Source organism: Equus quagga, chromosome 5, assembly GCF_021613505.1.
Source record: "Equus quagga isolate Etosha38 chromosome 5, UCLA_HA_Equagga_1.0, whole genome shotgun sequence".
Classification (NCBI taxonomy): domain Eukaryota; kingdom Metazoa; phylum Chordata; class Mammalia; order Perissodactyla; family Equidae; genus Equus; species Equus quagga.
The window spans coordinates 16,612,237-16,635,965 of NC_060271.1; the positions used below are offsets into that span (position 1 = coordinate 16,612,237).

Genomic DNA, 23,729 nt, shown 5'->3' on the forward strand with positions numbered 1-23,729 from the left:
GTCCTTGAGGTTCATCCGTGTTGTCACATGTTGCAGGATTGCCTTCTTTTTTAAGGCTGAATGATATTCCATTGTATATACACCACATTTTCTTTATCCATTCATTCATCGATGGGCATTTAGGTTGTTTCCACATCTTGGCTATTGTAAATAATGATGCAATGAACATGGGAGTACACATATCTCTTCAAGATCCTAATTTCCATTCTTTTGGATAAATACCCAGAAATGGACTTACTGGATCATATGGTAGTTCTATTTTTAATTTTTTGATGAACCACCGTACTATTTTCCATAGTAGCAACACCATTCTACATTCCCACCGACAGTGCACCAAGGTTCTAACTTCTCCATCTATGAGCTTCTTGACTTCAGAACCTGGCTCTGGGTCCACCTGTGGCTCCCTCAACACCTTGCATAGGAATTGCACATAACAGGCTTTGAGAAGGTGGAATGATAATGCGGGTGTTCAGTGCTTGAATTGGGTGAGCCAGGACTGGATGGACACATTTCTTTCTAGATGGACCCAAAGATATTCCAGGTATGTCCAAACAGAATCAACTGTGAATGACCCACACTATTTGTGGGATGGCCCAGGGGAGAAAATGACAGCATATCCCTTCTTCTTAGTTCCTTTAAGAGTTGCTGTGAGGGGCCTGGAAGCAGCCCTGGAAGCCTGCTCAGAGGTGGTGTTTTGAGCGCATCGGGTTAGATTGATTATGGAATTCCCTGGCTTCTCTGGAGCCCTTCAGCATCTGGGACATAGATGCGGCCTGGGAGGATGTTTGAGGGGTGGCGTAGAAGGGGCCTAGGTGGCTTGGGAGGAACTCTTGGCTGAAACCAGAGCCACAGTCAGCTGTCTTGCAGAGGCTGGGCTTCTGGAGTGGCGAGTGTGACTGAGCCCCAGCCACCTTCCAAAGGTTGAGTCCTTGTAAGACCAGGAATAAGCCGCTTCCTGCCTTAGCTTCTATTCAAGGGGATGCTTGCAAATCAATGTGTAGCTGCTCTGGGCATGGTTGGGTGCCCTTGGCCTGGGCAGCCTAAGGCAGGAGGGGGCCTGGCCTGATGGGAAGGATTGGGGGCTGGGAGGCACAAGTCCTGCGTTCAAATCCAGCTTGGCTACTTAACGAGCTGTAGGACTCAGGCAAGACACTGCCCCTCTTCAAGGCTCAGTTCCCCAGTGTGGTGCTGACATGAGTCCTCGGCCACCTGGGCCGCTGTGAGGCTGAGGTCAGGCAGGAAGGGCTCTGCGTGTCTCTTTCCTGAGCCTGGTCACCGCGTCATCCTTCTCTGATGTTGTGGCTGTCACCCCATAAAGATGGATGGCCCGCGAATCCCAAGATTTTCAGATGAGCCTAAGACTTCCCGATGGGGACAGGGAAATTGCGCGCAGACCTCCCTGAGCAGAGTGGAGCAGCCGGTGGCCGTCCTTTGGTCAGGAACATCTGCTCTGGGGCGGTCTCCTCCCATGTCAGAGACACACCCATTTAGGAGATGGAAAAATTGAGGCACAGGAAGGAAAAATGACCTGCTTAGGCTGCCTCAACTTATTTTCGGTAGGTGAGCTACCCGCATGAATGAAGGAATTGCTGTTCACTCAAGTTAAAGGTGGAAAGTGGAGGCAAAAAGGGCTCCTTGCCCCACCTCCCTACTCAGGCCTCACTTCCAACTTAGAAAAAGCCCGAATCGTCAATGGAAGCTCACTGCTGTTCTCCACCCTAAAAGTTCCAACCTCTGGGCCTTTCTACTTTTGTTTTGCTTTGCTTTACTTTCTGCTTATAATGCTGTTCCCATACTGAGCAACGAAGTGGGCCAACTCCTCCCCATCCTTCAAAGCTCAAATGAAGTCTTCCTCCTCCTCCTCCAGGAAGTCCTCTGGGGTGCCTGTTGCCCGTGGTGCAGCTCCTGTCCACGGCTGCTGCAGCACAGTGTGGAACCTCCGTTCCAGCTGTCTGGCCTTGGTCTCTCACCACATTGAGGATGTGTTTCTTATCAGTCCCACTAGGTAGGCCCTAGTCCCGTCAAGGCTAGTTTCAGCCCAGCCAGGAGGGAGAGTTAAAACACGCACCTAGACCCCCAGCTAGAATCCACTGGAAACTGCTCTGCTTCCCTTTGGTATCTGTTCCCACTGCCCTGGGGTGGGTCAAGGTCTTATGGCTGTAACTGCAGCACAAGCCTCTGTGTGTGTGTGTGTGTGTGTGTGTGTGTGTATGAGAGAGACAGAGACAGAGACAGAGAGACAGAGATAGAGACAGAGGCAGAGGAGGGAGTGTGGGGAAAGGGGAGGAGGGAGAGGGCTTGTGCCAGGCCACACACACATGTTCCTGTTTCGAGGTGTGAGTGAGACAACCCTTATTCTCCATCAGCTGACAGGCCTGGGCAGACCCTCTGGGATGCTAAGCCTGCCAACTAGGGCAGGTCAGCCGTTCAGATCCCAGCAGGGGCCCATCTCTGTCACCTACAAAGAGAGATACCAGTGTCATTGAAGTTTCACGAATGATTTTAACAACTGCAAGCATTTGAGGCATTTACCATGCTAAGCACTTTACATATGTTATCCTAATTTTGCCAAGAACAATTTGAGGTAGATGCCATATTAGTCCCATTTTTCAGGTGAGGAAGTTAAGGTTCAGAAAGATTCCGTGCCATAGCAAGCACGAGGCACGGATCTACAGCCAGTCTGCCTGGCCCCCAAGCCCATGTTTATCTCCATGGCCCATAGACATCCCACTGGCCTAGGACTCCTGGGCATAACGTCCTGGCTCTGCCACTGGCTGCCATGTGTGGCACATTGAGTGCACCAGGCCTCGGTTCCTCCCTCTTTAGAATGGACCAGACACCACTGGAGGGCCCTGCCAACTGTCCTTTGCTGAGAAGCCGTGCTTGGGCGATTCTGGATTCTCAGATGCCCATTTTCCTTCTGGGATTCCCAGATTCTGACCTCAGACCCTAAGGTCCTGGAATCCTGCGATCCCCCTGTTCTCTAATCTTCACCAGAATGTAGGCTCCGTGAGGACATTCACATCTGTCCATGTGTTTCCTGCTACATGCCAGGGCCCAGCACTTGGCATGAGTCAATATTTGTTGACCGAATCACTGACTCACTCCCAGTTCTGCCTTCCCCACAGTCAGCAGTCAGTGCCCACGCTCTGGCTGGAGCCCATGCCTCTGAAGGGTGGCCAGGGGCTCATGCACAGTGTTGGACAAGCCCTGGACCGTAGGCAGCAGACTTGCTCTCTGGCCCTGCTTGGCCACTAATCAGCAACATGACTCCAGGCAAGTCACCTAATCTCTCTGAGCCTCTCTCTTCCCTAAGATCACTAGATGAGGAGGCAGAGAAACACATCAAGCTCGTTCCTGCCTCAGGACCTTTACATGTACTATTCCCTCTGCCTGAAATAACTCTTCCCCCATATTTGTTGACTACTCTCTGTTTCCGCAGTTAGAATTTAAGCTCCAAGAGGGCAGGGGTTTTGTTTGTCTGATTCAATGCCTAGAACAGTGCCTGACACATAGTAGGCACTCAATAATATTTGTTGAAGGATAGAGAAAGAGGGGAAAACAGGCAAAGGCCAAGATTCAGGGGGCTGCCCTCGCCCAGAAACCTCCACCCAAGTTCTGGTCCCCAGATACTGAGCCACTTGGGCCAGCTCTCTGCCCACAGGCTGACTCAGCCAGAACTCGCATGAGGCCCAGCACTCTCCCAGACACAACCCTGGGTGCCTCCACCATGGGAAATGAAGGCCAGAATTGTGCCCCTAAGAGGGCAGGATGTAAGACAACTGGCTCTCCCAACAAAGGGAGGCAGTGAGGCCAAGGCCAGGGGGAGCTGGCTGTGTTCTGTTGACGTAAGGGTGGTGGTTGAATAAACATACCCATTTTCCGTGATGCACCGCTTGAGGCCTGTGTCCGTTGCTGGCCCTCCAACAGCCGGGGAATGTCTAAGAGTCAGGAAGAGGAGTAAGGCATTGCATGTCTGACCCAGTTTGGCTTCCTCAAACTGCTTTGTTCACATCTCCCCATCCTGCGCTGGCCCCTTGACTCCCCACAGGTCTGCACTGCCTGCCCCCTGGAGAATGCAGCCCCTCAGCCTGGAATTCAGGGCTCTGAGGGGCCCAACCCTGCCCTCATCTCCTTCCGGCATCCTCCCAGCTCTCCTGCAGGTGTCAGCCGCAGCAGGGTCCAGGAGCTCTGTCCCCAGTGCACTAGGACCAGTCCCCTCTCCAAGCTTTACTTGGTGCCGTACTGTCTGCCCGGGATGCCCTCCCTCTGCTCCTCCTCCAGGAAGCCCTTCCTCACCACAGCGACCTGTGACACCTTTCCCTCGTCTGGGCCTCTCCAGCTCTCCTGGACTCTCTACTTTTAGCGATGCTTGGGCATCGATATATAGCTACTCTGTACACAGTGGGTGCCCCCAGCCTGTGGGAAGCACTGTGGGCAGGCATGGGAAAGAGGCTGGGTGTGGCAGTCCCCTCTGTCCATTGTGTGATGACCAGGTGAGACAATGGACATGAATGCACCTTGCAAACTGTAAAGCCCTGTCCTGCTGTAGCCCAGGCCCCTTCATCTCTGGCATGGACTCTTGCCCCAGCATCACTGTGGGCCCCCTGCCTCCGTCTAGCTTCCCTGCTGAGCCCACAGGGGTCTTTCTGAAACACGGGTCTGATCACTTCCGTTCCAGTGACCCCTCCTTGCGGGGTGGTTCCAGCCCAGTGGCCTGTCCCCTGCTCTCAGACCCTCCTGTGCTTTCCCACCTCCTTGCCATTGCTCAACGCATTCCCCTGCCTCCAATGTCTTCCCCTCCCCCCTTGTCCTCATTCCATTAGACCCTTCCTCTTCCTTCAGAATTCGCTGACCCCTCCGGGCACATCCGGCCACTCGGGGCCCTCACTGTCATCTCTCTGTGATGGCATCTCCCCAGCTGTGACTCCTTCCTCATTTATTTGCACAGGTGCCTCCGTGGTTGTCGGAGTTGGTTGATGTAGAGAAGGGCGAAGGTAAAGGTTTCTCCTGATGGATGGGTTGTGTCTACTGAGGCTGTTCCACGGGCCAGGCTGGCGCTTTACAAACTTCAGTTTATCGAGGCCCAGTCAGAGCCCTGAGAACCATCTTTTTTTCTATGGCAGGACCGAGGCCCAGAGATGCTATGGGCCTTGCTCGAGGTCGCACAACCAGCGTGGGGACACTGGTCAGGCTGACTTCACAGCTTTCCTCCGTGTGCATGACCATGACGGAGGTAAAGATAACAGATCTCTTTCCCAAACTACGGCTGTTAATAAACTACCCTGGGGATTTTGTTCGTCTGTCTTTTTGCTGTCCAGTTCTCCCCATGTCTCCCGCGGGTGCTTCCATCTCAGCCCTGATAAGCAGCTGGCTGGTCCCCAGCCACCTTCTCGTCCCTCCCCCACTCCAGGTCACCTGGGCCCAGGCTCCCGACCCGGGTGAGACCTAGTGCTTCTCTCCAGGACTCTCCAGGGAGCCAGGGCCACCCCGTGCCCATGTTGGCCCCAAGCCGCCTCCTAGCCCTGACATCCAGCCTGCAAATCAATAAATCTGTCTCCTGCTCTTCTCTCCCAACCATCTGTTTCCCTGGTGGTCCCCAGGGAGTCTGCCAGGCTGGCTGTAAGCTCCCAGGTCGGAAAGAAGAGCTATTTTGGGGCCATCTGTTTGAGAGGTGCCTCCGGCTGGGGTTCCACAGCCGAGGGAAGCTGCCCAGGCGGTGGGGGGCTGCCAGGAGGAGACAGCAATTAGGGAAGGAGAGCCACCTCTATCTTTAGGCTCAGGGCCAGGATGCCCCAGCTATGCCCCGACTCAGGCAGACCGGTGAGATCCCAGGCCTTGCCTGCGTCCTGGGGCAGATGGTGCCAGAGGGAGCGGGGAAGATAGTCTGAACCTCACCCCCTCCCACCTATTTCTTTTAAAACACTTACACACACCCTTAAAATTGGGTTGCCAGTGACAACCTGGCATATCATCTTCTTTTTATATTATTCTTAGCCCCTCTGTTGTCATAGCAACCGAACAATGCTTTTAAATATAGCAGTTAATTTTTTCAGCTCTAGCAACAAAGTTCTGGTGCTGTCCAGAAGGCCAGTGGCTGGTTTCTCTCCTGGAAGCAAAGCCCTCCAAACTCAACTCACCACCTGTCAGCCCCAGAGTGTGGGCTGGGGCTGCTGTCCTGCGGCCCGTGGGGACCCTCTGTGTTCCCGGACCTGCCACACTCCAGAGTCAAGGTGTAGTGGGGAGAACCTGGGTTCTGGAATCAGCAGACCTGGGTCCATATTGCCCTGCCCCTGAATCCCTTGCTTTTCCTCTGTGAGCTTCAGTTTATCAGGTTAATGGGGGTGACGTATATGCCTCAGATTTTGATGCGGCTTGAAGGAGGCGAAGGGGGCCCACGGCAAACACCCAGCAAACGCACCTGTGCCTCTTTTCCTTTCTCTTTCCCCTCCCCCCTTTCTTCCCTTCCCTTCTCCTTTTCCGTCCTTACCTCCCTCTCTCTTTGCATTTTTCTCCCTACCTCCTCTCTACTGCCTTGAATTATTGATGTTAAATTCCCAGCCAGTAACATCAGAGGGTTAAAATCCATAACCAGCCTTCCTCTGGCCTCCCCTCGGATCGCCCTCCCTCTGTGGGCTGGTGAGCTCATCAGAGGCATTAATCACACATCAGGCCTTGAGAACCCAGGCCCCTGCAGTCTAGCCGCTGAGCAGCCCCAGGCAGGAGGCGGCCCGGGCAGGGCATCTTCTGGAAGGGCTGGGCTCTCGACAGAGTGGGCACATGAGTGGAGCTTCTTTGGCAAGGGGCGCCGGCAGCCTGCAGTGGGGCTGCATCAGCGAGCCCTCCCTGGCCCAGTGACTGGGGTGTCATTTCCAGGGCTCTCAGCTACCCACACCCTCCCACCATCATCCTGTGCCTCTCCCCAGACCCTCCCCCAGGCTTGCTCACCACCCACTCATTTCTCTGCATTCCAGAGCTCAGCATGGCACGTCTTAAAACAACAGGCAGCAAAGTTTCTAACACTCAGAAGCAGTCAAAACATGGCACGGGCTGCCCAGCAGGTAGTGAGTTCCCTGTCGTTGGAGACCTTAACTAGAGAAGGGCATCCAGGGGACAGGACGTTATGGAAAGGGTTGTAGTGCCAGGTTACAAGTTGAATAAACTGGTCTCAACCTATGATTGTGTAATGCAAACAATTATATTAAAACCACCATATAATTTTGCAGAACCTTGGGTGTTGATTATTATCTTCATTTACAAAAAAAAAGGAAAGTTAACTTGCCAGGGTCATTAGGCGGGTCAAGAAGCTGACTCTGAATCCGTGCCTCTACCTTCCCCATTCTTCTTCAAGTTCAGCTTTCCTGGCTGGAAGCTGCATATGGGGACAGGTTTATGGAGCAGCAACTGAGTGTGACTCTGTGCTGAGCCCCAGGCTAGTGGCTCGGAGACAGGCATTAGTCGGAGACATGCAGGAGTCAGCTGCTGCTCCCTGGGAGCTGGTGATCTTGTTCAGGGACCAACAGCAGCCACAGGAAGAGAACACGAGTGCTCTGAAGAGGGATGCTCTGGGCTGAGGGCCAGGCGTAAGTGAGAGGGAGCTGATGCGAGAAGGGAAGGTGCCCGTGCTTCTCAAGCCCACGGCAGGCCACAGGCTCCAGTGGGCATTTTACGCCTGGCTTTATTTAATCCTCCCACGGCTCTGCGAGAGCGAAACAACATCCAGTTTTGACAGATGCTCTGCTGAACTTGTCAAGGTCACACAGCTCAGAAGCAGAGGGACCACGTGTGTCTGACACTAAGGCAGCACCAACTTGGGTGGGAGGTGGCAGAGGGGAGGGACCAGCCTGCTGTGTCTGCGTGGCTGAGGGTCTGTCTGGCTGTCAGTCTCCATTGTTTGAGGCCATGGTGGTAACTGGTGGCTGAGGGCACCTGGCGCTGGCCCGCACCCAGCAGAGCTGCCTGGTGCTTCCCTCCCACCACTGGGGAAGATGGAGGGAGGGACGGTGGCTATGGGGGCAAAGGAGCTGCCATGCCGTGCAAGGGACCAGCTCTGGCCTGGGAGACAAGGGACCTGGAGCAGGTCCTGACGTCGCTGCTGGTTCTCTGTGACCCCCGAGGCAGGTCCTCTGGGGTCTTGATTCCTCTCCTCACTCAGAAGGACAGAACATCCATTGCCCTGCCTGTCGCATGTGCTAAGTTAATGTGTCATCGTCAGCATCAACCTGACATCTACCTAAAACATGAACCAGAGGCAGGTCGCCGTCCCCTTCTGCTGTTTGTCCTTATGGCACTCCCCACCCTGACATTCAGTCATACGCTCTTCATTTATCCATCACTGCCTTTCTCTGCCGTGAGACTGTCAACCCCATGAGGGCCGGACTGGACTTTGTCCAGGGCTGTGTCTCCAGCTCCTGAACAGTGCCTGGCGTGTACGAGCCCCAAGCCCATCAGTGGATGAAAGACCCACGTGATTAGGATGGTGTGGCTCCTCGTGCTCCCGCAGCCACACCCGTGCCTCCTCCTGGCACTTGTCATGAGACACTGTGATTGCATATGTGCCACCTGCCCCCCACACACTATGAGGTCCCTGAGGCTGAGCATGGGGCCCAGCTGGAAGAGTGCTTGATGAGCGTTTGTTGAAGCAGTGAATCCAAGCACTCGCCCCCCCCGGGCCTCAGTTTCCCCATTTGTACACTGTGAGGGTGATCACCCCGGTAGCTTTTGAAGTGCCGTCCCCTGGTGACGCTCTGGGATTTGTAACCTGTTGGCTGGCGTTTCTGCACCTCCCCCCAATCCTTGTCCTGAGCCTCTGGGGTTGGTCGCTGCCCAGAGCTGCCTTCCCCTTGGTGAGCAATTAAAACCCCAGAACAGCCCACTGCTTGAAATCAGGTGCCTGGACCCTGAATTTGTCTCCAGCATGCCAGGTGTGCTTGGGTCCCTGCCAGCCTCGTGGTGGGCATCACTGGGACTGCTTGGGCCTTGCAGCCCTGAGAGGCCATCTGTGGCATCAGGAGACAGCCAGCACCCGGGGAGGCAGGAGCCAAGGAGGAAAAGGCGCAGGAGGGAACCAGCCTTCACTGAGAGCCAGGCCCTCCATAAAGGTATTTCGTATTCCTCAGGAAGGCCACTCAAATCGGTTCATTAGCCCCACGTCACAGCTGGGGGACTGCAGGCTGAAAGAGTGCCTCGAGCTCACGGAGCTGCTGGGGGCAGGGCCTGGATCTGAACACAGGCCTGTCAAGCTTTCTCACGGCGCCACTCAGCTTCCCCTGGAAGGATGGTTGGCTGCCATCAGCCCCTGGAGTTACGTAGTTCAGTGACTGCCGGTGAGTGATGGGGAGGGAGCCTCGTGGATGCTGCCATGGAGTCTGAGTTTGCAAATAAACAGGCTTGATTTCTGGCCTCCTCTTGCCACTCCCCCGCTACCTCCTCCCCCGACCCTCTGCCTGTTCTTCTGGGTCCTGTCAAATCTCACATCCTCTCTGAAGGACAAGACAGAAGCCTGAAGAGCTACAGAGTCAGAGAGGCTGGAGACTTGAGACCAACCGTGCCCACAAGGCAGGGCGAGCACTCAAGGCCAGCCTTGGGGGGACCGTGGGGGGAATCCAGTCCAGGCCACAGCAGAGCAGAGTCCAGAGAAGCGGGCTGATGTGGGGCTGTCAGGTGGACATCCGGGCACTACCATTTACAGGCTAAATGACCTTTGGCAAGCTGGCCTTCAGGTCCCTTATCTGTACCATGGGAGTAATGGTAGTAACTGCCTGGCATAGCCCTCTTTGGGGATTTGATAAAGGAATCCATAAAATTCTCAGATGAACGCCCTGCATAAGTCACTATTGGCCACCATTTTCTCACCACCATGCTGCCCAGCCCCAGGTCCGGGCACTCGGGCTCAGGGTGTGGGGCTACCACTGGGCGCTGGATCAAGACTGAGGAATAAGGCGGGTGCTGGACCTTGGGAACAAGACAGCGACAGTTTCCAGAAACAGGTACAATATTAGAGCTGGAAAGTGTGAGCCAGGGTTCTTTCAAGGATTATAGTGATAATAAGAGGGAGGACTGGTTTGAGAACAAGAGGTAGGACTGAGCTTGCAGGGGACCCCGCTGTTGGAAGAGGAGAGATGAGGGAGAGGAGAGTCAGACCCTCAATGGGGGCTTAAGGTTAGAGCCACTCCATGTGGCTCTGAAGAATTAATTTACAACTTCATAGGTGTTCATCTCTTTGAAGCAGAAGCATGGAATGTCAGAGCCGGTGCGACCTTAGAGATGATGTTGACTGCCCAGGGCCACACAGCGGGTTAAGAGCACACCCCTGCTCATCTCTGTGCCTCTGTTTCCCCTTTGCTCACATGAGAGTGGTACATGAGATGACCTTTTAGGATCTTTCCAGCCCTGAAAAGGATCCCTAGAGACTATTTCTGGGGTTTGCTCAGTGTTGGGAAAGGGGAGGTGGGAGCACTGAAGAGGGAGAGGGTGTAGACGAGAAAGCAGCAGGAGGAAGTGCCTGATCCCCTGGCAGAGGCACGAAGAGCAGGATGGAGGGAGGAGCCTGGGCCAGCTGCCGTCCCTATGGACTGGAGCAGGGCTGTCTCTCTGAGGCACTAGGGTTGCTTGCACACCATTGGACTCAGATTGGCAGAAGCTGGAAATCTCGCTAGGCCTCTCCCAACTCCTGATGGAAATTGCTTCCTCACCTAAGCCTGTTAGTCACTGAGTCCCTGCTCCACTCTAGGCATAGTCCCTCCAACGTGCCTGTCCAACACCTGAGCCACAGCGGTCAGAATCGCATCCCTGCCTGGAATTGGCCTTGTTGCCCTGAACTCTGCATCTGGCATTGCTGTGGGTGGTGGCAGTGGAGGGGGAGTGCCTGCTGAGCTGCAGCCCCCGCCCAGACCCTGCTATATTGGTGATGCTACATAACAGGGTTTGCCTCCTGCCTGTTTCCCGGCCTCAGACTCCAATTCTCTGCAAGGGTCAGAGCCGCACATGAGCTCCAGACCCTGACTAGCTATTACCTGTCTACCCAAAGCCCATTTGGGGTTAGATTCTATTCCCCATGCCCTCAAGCTGCTGGCTGGGTTCTTGTCTTAGACAAGGAAGACTGCCAGGAAATGTCACTGCCATTCTGTTAGCTTCAGAGATTGCCACTGCTAGAGGCAGTGCCCCGGCCATGAGTGGCCCTGCTTGGACTCATCACAAGCTTGCCTCTGGATGCTCCCATTTCCAGGCTTCTTCCTGTCACTGGCCCTTGATACAGCAGCCCCAGCTTGCTGGTGGGGTACACATTCCCAGGTCCGAAGCTCTGGCTGGGTGTTAGGATGCTTTGGGCTGGACATAACAGAAACCCAAGTGGCTTGAACAATAGGACTTTATTAATTCCAGAAGCCTGACGGTAGGGGCAGTTCCAAACCTTCTGTTAACCCATAAGCCTAATGAAGTCAAGGATCCAGGTGCTTTTCAGCTTTCCCTCCTCTGCCAACCTCAGCACCAAGTCAGCCTCATTTCGTCCAAGGTCATAAGATGGTCCCAGGGGCCATTTGCAGACATGATGGTGGGTGATGCAGAAAAGGAACATCTGCCCCAAAATCTCTCTTTTTTTTGCTTTTTCTCCCCAAATCCCCCCAGTACCTAGTTGTACATTTTAGTTGTGGGTCCTTCTAGTTGTGGCATGTGGGACGCTGCCCCAGCATGGCCTGCTGAGCGGTGCCATGTCCGCGCCCAGGATCTGAACCAGCGAAACCCTGGGCCGCCGAAGCAGAGCATGTGAACTTAACTACTTGGCCGTGGGGCCAGCCCCCAAAAATCTCTTTTTGTTAGCAAGGAAGCCTTTCCCAGAAACCCTGAGAAAGACTTCCCTTAGCTGTAAAATGGGAGTAATAGGTCCCATTAACCAGAATTGAGTCACATGCCTATGCCTGAACCGGTCACTGGAAAGTGGAATGAAGCCACCATTACCAGACTGGATTAATCATGGTTTACCCCCTGTGTCTGGGGAATAAAATCAGCCCTCCACAGCAGATAAGAAATAGGGAGAATATCTATTGGGTAACTCTTAGTATTTAACTTGAACTTTGCCCGTTTGCATTTGGCGCCAGAGCACTTAGTGGTAGCCCTTGGTGCCAAAGGAAGCCATTTTGACTTCTTCCTCCCTGCACCCATTAGGGCTCTTTGGCGTAAGCAGCAGAAGCTGACTTTAGACACCTTCGGCAAAAAGGGATTACCTTGGAAGGATAATGAGAATCTCGCAGAATTGACAGGAAGGTTGGAGAACCAGGATCAGAAGAGGATCCAGGGCCCTTGGGGGAGCAGAAAGCGGGAACTAATCAGTGGCAGTCTTGTCATGGCCGCAGAGATGGAAGATTCTGGGTCCTGGAAGAAAGCATCTGATATGCCTAGCCCAGCCTCACTCCCTCCCCTTGGCTTCAAGAAAGCCTGGATTTACTGTCCACTAAGACCAGGAATGGTCTTTAGTTTCCCCAAATTTAATTTCCCCAAATGAAATTCGGATGGTATTGCAGAAGTAGGGAGAAGGGATCCTGAGTGGCCCGAACCCAGCAAATGCCTGCATGGTAGCACATGATGCCTGACCCTAGGACAGAACAGAGAGGGCGTGATACACGTCCCTCACCGGGGGGTAGAAGATGCAGGACCTTAGTGCATGGGGACAGCCACTCGGAGCAGGAGACAAGTGAGCACTCTGTCAGGTCCCCACAATGGCAGTCCGCCTCTGATGTCACCCTGATAGGCAGAGGGTTCTGTCAAGTCCTTCTAGAGGCTCCCTGAGCCCCTCACCTGGGAGGTGGCCCCTCCTGCCTTCTCCCACCAGCTCTAGAAATTCTATCAGTGTGTCTCCTCTTTCCCGATTACTGGAGAGCGGTGACAGCCCCAGGACATTCCTGAGTTTTTCTTCAAGACTGTATAGGTCAAAGATCAGTTCCGGGGCTCACCGTGCCCCTGGCAGGGCGGGATTCAGGCCTGGCTAGGTCTATTGCTGCAAATAGCTAACTGTCGCTGAGCACCTATTGTGGGGCAAGGAAGGTGCTAGGCGCCCGGCGTGCAGCATCTCATTTAATCCTCCCACAGCCTTATTATATGACTATTGTTTTCCTTTTCTACAGATGAGGAAACTGAGGTTGGAAAGAGTCAGTGACTCTCCCACGGGCACGCACAGCCAACAGTGACAGAGTGGGAGGCAAATGTGATCCAGAGCCCCCCTCAGTCCCTTCGCTGTGCTGTCCCGCACCCCGTGCTGCTAGGCCTCTCCTTCTCCCTGCTTCGAACAGGAATGAGACGTGACTTAGTGCACCCATTTGTCCTCCTCACCAAAGACCCTCTTCACCTTGGGCTTCAGCCTGCCGCCTGTAAGAACCTTCGAACCACTCCAGAACTGCCACCCCAGAGATGTCAAGTCCTTCCTTACCCCACCCAAGGCCCTCCGTGAAAACACAACCATGAGTTCCACTTTTTAATTTTCATGATGAAACCTTGCCTTTGCCCCCATAGTTATGACTTCTGGAGGACACGGCTCTGTCTTCTGTGGGAGCAGAGCATCCTTTCTGCTGCTCTTGCCAGTGCCCTCAGACCTGGCAGAAGATCATGGACTCTACAGGTCCCCAGAGGGATGGTTGATGGAGGCATCTGCCAGCTGGGCTCCAGGAAGCCCCAGAGGCTCCACAGAACCCGTTCAAGGTGGCCTTGGAGGGAGTGGTGGGGGGCAATGTGAAACATGCCCCGCTCAGCTTCTCCCGGAGCACCCCATCTTTATCTGTTTTAAGCATTGATGCTCAACGTAAATTTTATTTTCTAAAAAAAGTCTCTCTGGTAATAGTCATGGATTTCTTGGATACAGTGATGCTTTTTTCCAGAAGATTCCATGAGGTTTTCCTTCAACTAAAACTCCTTTACCACCCTGGCCACTGGAGAATTGCCTTTACAGAACCGTAACTTAACATTCTCTCTTTGACATCATTTGAGGACCAATAACCAGGAATAGCCATAGATGTGGGAGCACCCCAGCACATTGGTAAAAAAGTAGAGAAAGTTATCCACCGTATTGCTCAACCCCCTTGAAACAAAGACCCTGACAACCAAGTCAGCTCAGAAATCTAGGTCAGGAATTTGATTTTTCTAGTTCCTTCCTACTTCCCACATCCTTTCTGGTTCCTTCCTACGACTGACAATAGAACCCATCTTGTTTTACTCTTTGCCTTGGCTACTAGGATGCCCAGAGCTAAGCTGTTCACCAGGCATCTATCTTTTTAAAACATGTATATTTTTCCATTACATAATACTTGGGTATTTCTTTAGAATTACAAAATAAAGACAAGTACAAGAAAAAAAGAAAAAATTACTCATGTTTCTCCTCCCAAAAAACTGTTAATGTTTTCATCTGTCTCTCTGGTTTTTTGTTGATGTACGGTTTTCATGTGGTTTGGTTTGCAGGGTTTTTTTTCTTTTTTCATAGGTGAAATCATCCTGTGTATAAAACTTTGTAGCTTGCTTTTCTCAGCCTCATATCTAAAGTTATCACAGTCTTAAAGGATGCATAATATTCTATTAAGTAGAGCAGAGGCCAGCAAGCTTGTTCTGTAAAAGACCAAATAGTAAATATTTTAGGGGTTTGGGGTCATATTGCTTCTGTCCCAACTGCTCCATGCTGCCCCTCTAGCTCAAAAGAAGCCATAGGCAATATGTAAATGAGTGGACATGGTTGTGTGCCAATAAAGTTTTATTTACAAAAACAGGCTGCGGTAGAATTTGGCCTGAAGGCTCTGGTTTGCCACCTCCTGACATAGATACATTCTAATTTTCACAGACCTGTTAGCCATTTCCGTGTGTTAGCAACTTCGGTTTGCTGGCGGTACCCAGTGCTTCAGTATTACAGATAAGACTGCATGGAATTTGCTTAGGATTTTTTCCTTAGACTATATTCCTGGAAATTGGGATGACTGTGCCCCAAAGTATGGATATTTGTGAGGCAAAGCTCTTGGTGAATGCTGTGGAATTTGCTTTCCAAAAGCAATTTCCACTTCTACTCCCAGCCGTGATGCGAAGGTACCCATTTCCCCAAGCCCTGTGCACCCTGGGCATTGTCCTTTAAGAAACAGTCATGCGCCGTGTAATGACAATTCGGTCAATGATGGACCGCATATAGACCGGTGGTCCTGTAAGATTAGTACCGTGCAGCCTGGGTGTGTAGTAGGCTATACCATCTAGGTTGTGTAAGGATAATGTGGTGTTCACACAACGACAAAATCACCTAACGCCGCGTTTCTCAGAAAGCATCCTGTCGTTCAGCATCGCTTGACTGCTCTTACTTGCAGCCTCCCCTTCTCCTTTCCCTCTGGACTTTGCTTTGTCTAATGTTTCCAGCTTGGTCTGCACTTTTATTCTTTTTTTTTTTAAGATTTTATTTTTTTCCTTTTTCTCCCCAAAGTCTCCCGGTACATAGTTGTATATTCTTCATTGTGGGTCCTTCTAGTTGTGGCATGTGGGACGCTGCATCAGTGTGGTTTGATGAGCAGTGTCATGTCCGCGCCCAGGATTCAAATGAACGAAACACTGGGCCACCTGCAGCGGAGCGCGCGAACTTAACGGCTCGGCCACGGGGCCAGCCCTACACCTTTGTTCTTTAATCTTCCTCATGTCCTTTTGGGAAGTAGACAAGATATAAGCCAACAAGGGTCAAGTTGAGGGGCTGGGGGAGCCATGGAGGCAGAGTCTTGAAGGGCCATTGCGGGTGGCACTGGCCAGCAGGGCTGACAGCTGTCCTTCTCTGCTGGGTGAGGCACTTTGAGGGGCAGACACTGACTGGGACTTCCAGAGCCTGTGTCATGGTGGCCAGGCAGGGTTGGGGAGATGAGAACATCATGGAAAGAAAGCAGTAACGTGGTGGGAGGGTGGGTAGGGGCTCGGGGCTCAGAGGACACAGGCTTCCCTCAGGCTCCATGTGTGAGAGCTTGGACAAGTTCTTCGACCTCTCTGAATTGCCCATTTTGTCATCTGTAAAGGGGACAAAACAGTCAACTGTGCCGGCTTGTCACGAGGATTCAACAGGATCCTTAATATTAGAGCCTCACACAGAGCCTGGCGTATAGAAAGGACTCAGTGTGTCTTTGCCAGGTTGAACTGACTTGATGTTAGGGTCTTAGTAATGATGGGAAACAGATCATATGAGTATTTACTTTTTTAAATGTTGGCACCTGAGCTAACATCTGTTGCCAATCTTTTGGGTTTTTTCTTCTTCTTCTCCCCAAAGCTCCCCAGTTCTTAGTTGTATATTGTAGTTGTAGGGCCTTCTATCTCTGCTATGTGGGACTCCACCTCAGCATGGCTTGATGCGCGGTGTCATGCCACGCCCAGGATCCAAACTGGTGAGACCCTGGGCTGCCAAAGCGGAGTGTACCAACTTAACCACTCGGCCACGGGGCCGCCCCTCATACGAGTATCTTTTAAAAGAGAGAGAGTATGGATCCAGTGCACACCACATGGTGGGCCTTCAAAAAATAATCGATGGATGAATGACAGAACGGAACTTTGAAGCCAGACAGCTCCAGCTTCGTCACTTGATAGTTTTGTGATCTTGGACAATGCGTTTTCATCTCTATGCCTCAGCTTTCTTCTCTGCAAAATGGGTTTAATGAATAAGGATATTTACCTGGCGTTCACGGATGAGGAAACTGAGGCACGGGTGGCTAAATAGTTTGTTCACGGTCTCCCAGCTGGTACAAGGAGAGATTCGGTGCCCACCTGCACGCTTATTGTGAGGATGAAATGAGACAAGGAATGTAAAGTTTCTGACTCAATAAATGTTCACTCCTTTCCAGAAGAAGAATGGTCTTGGCCAGGAAAACTGAGCACAGGGGGTCTGCAGCCACCCTGGGAGTGGGACTGCCTGGGAGGCAGCTGCCCGCCGCTGTGAGCTGCTGGCCCTGGCGCCTGGGAGGAGCTCTCCAAGTGGGTTGTGGGGACCACCCTTCCCAGGGGTCGTTTCCCAAGCAACTGTCTCGCCTCCACAGAGTCCAGTCTGTGCTGGGGACAAATAGAGAATTGGCCTTTTCCCAGCAGCTCTTTGGCGGAGAGAGTGGAGCCCAGGCTGCCCTAACAAGCCATATCTGGTAGATGGGTCCAAAGCCCACAGGAGAGAGGTGTGGTGGAGGCAGCACTGAGCACAGGATGAGCTGGCCATGGACCAGCTCCATCACGGGGAGCTGCTCTTGGCCTTGTTAGGCTCATTATCATGGTCACTGTTGACAGGGCCAGGTACAGGAGGCTCTCCCTCCTCCATGTGACGTTTAATCCACCCCACATCCTTCAAGGTAGGTGTAGGTGTCCCCATTTTACAGATAAGGAAACTGAGGCAGGTACGGGGAGGTAAGTACACAACTAGTAGCGACATGACAGGGTGAGGACTTGAAGTTTCTGACTCTGGAGCCCTGTTCTTAACCATTAGGCGTATTTGCTGCCCTTCCCTGGACAGAAAACCTCTTGGCGAAGCAGGAAGGACTTTGAGTTCTAGAACAACCGATCTCCTTCCTCCTGGATTTGGCTGTGACCCAGGAGCTGGGGGACCCTTGATTCCCTGGGGCCAGACTTGCTCCTCCATGCTTAAAGCATAACTATTGACCTCTTTCCAGGGAGTATTTCATCCATTCAAGACATGTTTATTAGGGATCTTCCATGTGCCAGGCCCTCTTCTAGGTGCGGAGGGTGCATCACGGGTAATAATCATTACAATTAACCCTTCCTATGCACCAGGTGCTATTCTAGACACTGCACATGGATTAGCTCATTTAATCTTCACAACAACCCCAAAGACAGTTATTGTTATCCTTTCTTTATAGATGAAGAAATCAAGACACAGAGAGGTTAAGCAACTTGTCCAAGGTCCCACAGCTAATGAATATCAGAACCAGGATTTGAACCCAGGCAGTCTGAGGTCGGCATCCATACACTTGACTGCCCCCACACTGTTGGGGGGCAGAGCATAGTCCTGCACTCATGGAACTTTTAATTCTTTTTCAACAGGAACGTTAAAATGTTAAAATAGTACCAAATAGCACCGAAATAATTTAATTCAGTTTTGTTTGCTGAAAAGCAGACTGGGCAGTAAGAATGAATGATCCTGGATTTGTAAAGTGTTTGACATCACAGGGCCGGTGGAAAGGAGTCAAGGTCTTGAGCAAGACCTTGGTCTACTTTCCACCGTGGCCTTGACTGCTGTGTGCCCTTTGGCAAGTCTTGTCACCTCTCTGAGCCTCCATTTCTTTATTTACAAAATGGATTGTCAGTACCTATTCTACCTGCCTCCAAGCATTTTTGTGAAGACTAAATGATGTGGCAGATGGAAATGAGATTTCAAGATAGAAAAAGAAGCAGTGGGCAAGGGTCTGTGATTGAACCAAAGTGAAAATTTGGTCAGTTTGATGAATGAATGAATGAATGAATGAATGGTCCTAGCAGCCTGCACGTTGGCTCCCGGAGTAACAAATGGCTCCCTTAGGGAGATCTGTTGGGGTTTTTCAGGATCCCATCAGGGCTCTATCCTTGGCCGTGTCCCATGCTCCTGTCCCTTGAGTTATTTTGCATCTGATTTCATGTGAGCTTCCAAGACTGCTTTAGCAAACATTTGTTAACTGTCTGTCGAGAGGTAGGCCTTGTGTTAGACTCCGTGGGGAGACGGGAATGAATTGGAATAATGTCTGCCCTCAGGGGCTCAGGCTCATAGGCTAGAAGGAGAAATGATGATGATGATGATGATGATGATGGTGACGATAATAATACCAACAACAACAATGACCAGCAAATATTGAACATTTATCACATGCCAGATATTGTGTTGAGTTTTTATATACATTATTTTCTTTAATCATTACAACTGTTCCACGAATTACTAAAACTATTGTCCCATTTCACATACGAGGAAACAGATTCAGACAGGTTAAGTAACTGACCCAAGTTCACACAACTCTGAAGTTACAGAGCTGGGCGTGAACCTGAGAAAATGTGGATGCAAATAACCATGCTATAAGGTAGAGACCACTGTGCATCCTACTAGAGGGGCAAGGACAGGCCTCTTACAGTTCAGAACGAGAGAGGAAGCAGGACAATGGGGGTGGTGGTGATGATGGTGATGGTGATGCTGCTGCTGTTGATGGTGACAATGGTGATATTGATGATGATGAGGGTGGTTGTGATGATGGAAGTTACGGTGATGAGGATGATGGCAATGATGATGGTAATCTTCTGGTGCCCATTTGTTGAACTCCTGCTTTACGCCAGGCCCTGACCCAGGTGCTTTCTACTATCTCGTCTCGTCCCCATAAAAACTCTCCAATGTTAGGACCATCATCTCTGTTCTACTCATGGGGACTCTGAGCTGGAGAAAGGCTGAGTGGCCTCCTCCCCAAGGCACACATCCGGTCTGAGGGGCTTGAGCTTAAGCATCCTCCCCGCAGAGCCAGCATTCTTCCCTGTACCGGGGTTCCCAACCTGCGGGCCATGGAGCCAGGCATCTCGGAGATGCTCCATAAACGTCTATTGAACAAATATTGAATGAATGGATCCTCAAAGGGTCAAAGCCTGAAGCCCAGAAGACATAAATAACATCTCGAATGAGTAACCATTGTTTAAGTGTATGTGGTGGTGCTGTGATTACGAAAATACAAGTTAATTGTAAAGCATTATATTCATTGTAGCTTTTGTATTGTTGTTTATCTTCCCAATGAAAAGATACTAAGTTACCATCAGGAGGAGTTTTGGGAAATATTTTCCCATAAAAAGGGGTCCTTGTGCTGAAAACAGTGGGAAGCATCATGCCATCCTGCATGGCATGTGTAAAGTGCTTTGGCCAGTGTCTGGCACAGAGAACCACTCGGAGGAAGGAGGAAACCCACCAGACCGGGGATTGGGAGCCTATGTCGTTCGTCCTGGGTTTACAAGTGACTTTCTTACTACACCTGAGCTGTCACTGTCAGTGACTTTGTCTCCGTGAGACCTGACACCAGCATCTAGTAGCTTTCCCAAATGGCTATTGAAAGCTTGCATGAATGAATGAATAATGAAAGAAAGAATGAGTGAATCATGATGAACGATGCTCAGGGAGCCCATGAGGGGATGTTTTCTGCAAAGAGTGCTTGAAAGTGAGTTTCTCAGCCTGAGAGCAGAAATAGAACGGAGAGGGGTCAGCAGGGGCCGGTGGCTTCGGACTTTCAGCTCTGTGAGTGGGGTTATGAAGCTGCTGTTGCCTCCCCAGGGGAGCCTGATCCTGACCCTCTGATGACCACGTGGAGAAGGGGTGGTGGCTGGAGCTTGGCTGTGAGGCCACTGTCAGCAAGGCCGTGCTCACCGTTTTTGGCTGCATTTTTCAAACTCAAGTGAAAGTTGACAGATGGCAGTGGTGTAATATTCTCACTTTCTCTGCTTCCCACAGGCCTCCCTCCAACACAGGCCTCCAAGCTCTTAGAAATCTCTGACACATCTTGACCATGAGACCGCGGCTAGCTTTTGGCAGGTAAGCGTGCCCCCATCTTAGGACACCCTAGCAGAGGACACAGGGCCATTTTGGCACAGCCCAAAGCCCACTGGGCCGTGTTTGTGGCAAAAGGTGGGTAGGAATGATTTAAACCTTGGCAGGAAGATGGAGCCGCACACTGTACTGAGACTTAAGGAAAAAGCTGCCAAATGTCCAGAGTCCTGCAGCTGGCATTTCTGCAAATAGCAGCCTATGGCAATGGGACCACGTCTTGGGATGGAAGCCAGGAGCTGCTTCTGACCCCAGGTCTGCCTGTACTGCTCCAGAAAATCTCAAGCAAGAACATCCCTTTCTGGATCTCTGTTTCCCTGTCTGAAAAGTGAGGGAATGGGACTCGGTGAATGGGGCAGGCCACAAGCCCGCTGTTCTAGGCTCCTGCCAAGGCCATGGGATTGGGGGAGGGGCAGTGGTGACTGCCACCTCCCTAGGGCTCCTGTTTGGTTGTTCTGTGGCCCTGACATCCACAGGGACCTGTGTAGGCTGGATGTGTGCTGTGCGTATGCATGTATGCATGTGGGGGCAGGACTCGTGTCCCCTCTGCAAACCCTGACATGGACAGTCACCAGTCCCATGGCTGCCTCTCATGACTGGGCAGCACACCACAGTCACTATAGGCTGCAGTGCTCAGCCAGGAAGGGAAAGGCTGCCCATGCAATGAGAGCACAGGCAGGCCCTCAGCAGAATGTGGGTGTGAAGACCAGGTTGGACGGGAGACAACACAGGATGGGAGACCAGGTTAACGGAACATGAAGCCCTCTGAGCGGGAGTGAATGCAGGACCAAAGCTCACAGACAGATCTGCAGGGCAGGCCGGGAGAGCTGCCTAGGAGATGAGGCCTAGAGGGCCCTGAGACACAGAGAGGAATAAAGCTCGTCATGGCCCTCAAGAAGCTTCCCAGCCGTAGGAGGAGATGCTGTGCAAGAGCCACAGTACAGGAAACCTGTGAAGGCAGGAGGGGTCCATTCTGTCTGGGTTTGGTTGTGGGGGTGTTTCAGGGAAGACCGTTTGAAGGTGACACTTGAACTGGGTTTTGAAGGATGAATAGAAGTTCTCCATGTCAAAAATGGAAGAAGGGCATTCTAGGCTGAGGAGACAACAAGTACAAAGGTAGGGTGGCAGGGATGTAGGCACAGAGGAGGAGCAGAGGGGGAGTGAGGCTGGGAGAAGTGGGCAGGCCTTTGAATGCCATGCAGAGGAGCTTGGGTTGGGCCCTATATGATCAAGGAAGGGAGATAGTCAGCTCTGCGGTGCCAAGAGGGTCCTCTAGGCCCCGGGGGAAAGGCTGAGCACTAAGAGGAGGTGCTCACGTTAGAAGCTACTGGAACTAAACAAGGGCAGGCCCAGGGCAGAATGCCCTTTGCTGAAGTGTCTGTGACTCCACTGTGGCCCTTCGGGCCTCCCAACGGAGAGTGCCCACTGACGCTCTGAGGTCCCCATCCTGTGCTGGGGACCTCTCAGGTAGATGGCTGCCGGGCCTGCCTCGGCACCCCATCTTCTGGCCCTGCCCACCTTCCCTCCTCTCCTGTCCCTGAACAAGAGGCCACCCTCCAGGGCAGCACTCCTGCCAGGATTCGATGCTGTCATTAGGCCCTTTTCAGTCTCTTTTCTCCACTAAATAATAATAAGGCAGGTGCTTCCCTCAGGCCATTTTCTGTGTAGTGGCTAATACTTCGCAACTGTGTACTTTTACAGTTTCCTCTCTTGGCAGAACTCAAAACGCTTTCACACCTGTCATCTCATGGGAGAGCAGAAGGAGTGGGCGCTGGGGCCGAGGGCGCTGGATGGCAGCGCCGCCCCATCGCTCCCCTGGGGAGCAGTGTGACTGGTCTGAGCCTCAGGGTCTCCATCTCAAATACCTCCCTCCTCAAGGTGGGGGCGTTCCAGAATCAAAGGCAAGAGCTCAGGGCTCAGTGTGGTCAAATGGTCAGCACTTACGTTCCGGGCTCTGCCAATTCACGTCCCAGTGATGGAGCAGGTGGCTACTGACGGGCAGTGGTGGCCTGGAGAGGCCTGTGAGTGTTTGGGCTCAAAAGGTAGCACAAGCAGTTAGCATCTGTGCCTTAGCAGGAGGGGACGGCAGTTGGCTTGACTTTCCTTTGAAAAGTTCATTCCACAGAACTTTCCTGATGCTCCCTGTGTTCCAGGCGCTGGTGGACGCTGGGGGCTCAGACAGGAGTGAGACGGTCCCTCCTCCGGAAGGGACGTGTAGACAAACAAAGAGCAGTGCACTGTGGGAAAGGGTGGCAGCAGAAGCACACGCGAGACGCAAGAGAAGCAGAGAAGAGAGGGGGCCCTCAGTTCTGCAGGGGGCTGGGGTTAGGGGACGCGTCATGGAGGAGGGGCCTGTGAGCCGGCACTGGAAGGATCAGTGGGAGTTTGTCAGATGAGGACAGCGGGAAGGGAGCGAGGGCGTGCCAGGTAGTGGGACCGGCGTGGGCACAGGCCTAGCCGTGAGCAACATCCTGGTGTGATGGGGCATCGTACGGTGGGGCATTGGTGTTGGCATTCATGCTGCCCTGCCCCACAGAGCTCCCTGCCACAGAGGAGCATTCAAGGAGGCCTAGCGCCCTGCCTGCTGTCAGCTCAGGAGGGCGCGTCCAGGGCCAGGCTTCACGGGATAAGGCCACGTGTGCCACCTCTGGTGCCCAGGCAGCGAGGAGCTCCTAAGGCTTTTCTTGATTGGAGTTGGGGGTTGGGGGCACATGTTACCCACAATCTGAAGTGGTCCTGGAGACGTTGTTGCTGCCTTCGTGCTGGGGGCCTGGATAGAGATGAATAAAACTTGGTCCCTGCCCCAAGTACAGAGAGGGAGGTGGACAGGCCCTCAGATGCCCACACTGCATAGCTGTTGGTGCTCTAATGGGGGCATTCCAAGTGCTTTGGGACCATAGAGGAGGGGGCAGCCAGAGGGCAGGAGCAGGAGTGAGGGGGCATCATAAGGAAGGAATCTGAGCCAGATGGTAATAAGAAGAAGAGTTATAATAACTAATGATTATTGAGCACCTGCTACCTGCCAAGCACTGTCCTAAGAGCTTTATATGGATTCGCTCTCCACTTGCACAACAACATATTATCATCCTCCTTTACAGTTGAGAACTGATGCACAGAGCGGCTGAGTAACTGGCCCAAGCACACACAGCTGGGAAGTGGTTTAACCGGGTTGAACCTGGGCAATCTGGCCTGAGTCCACACTTGA

The 23,729-nt window shown here is 52.4% G+C and overlaps 1 protein-coding gene across 2 annotated transcripts in view; it reads left to right on the top strand.

The window, feature by feature from the left end:
• HIVEP3 (HIVEP zinc finger 3) overlaps positions 1-23,729 on the top strand; it is a 469,874-nt gene that overhangs the window by 286,054 nt on the left and 160,091 nt on the right. For both annotated transcript variants that reach the window (XM_046663190.1, XM_046663191.1), the window contains exon 3: positions 20,432-20,512. The gene's annotated coding sequence lies outside the window, so the exon portion shown is untranslated. The remainder of the gene's footprint in view (positions 1-20,431; positions 20,513-23,729) is intronic.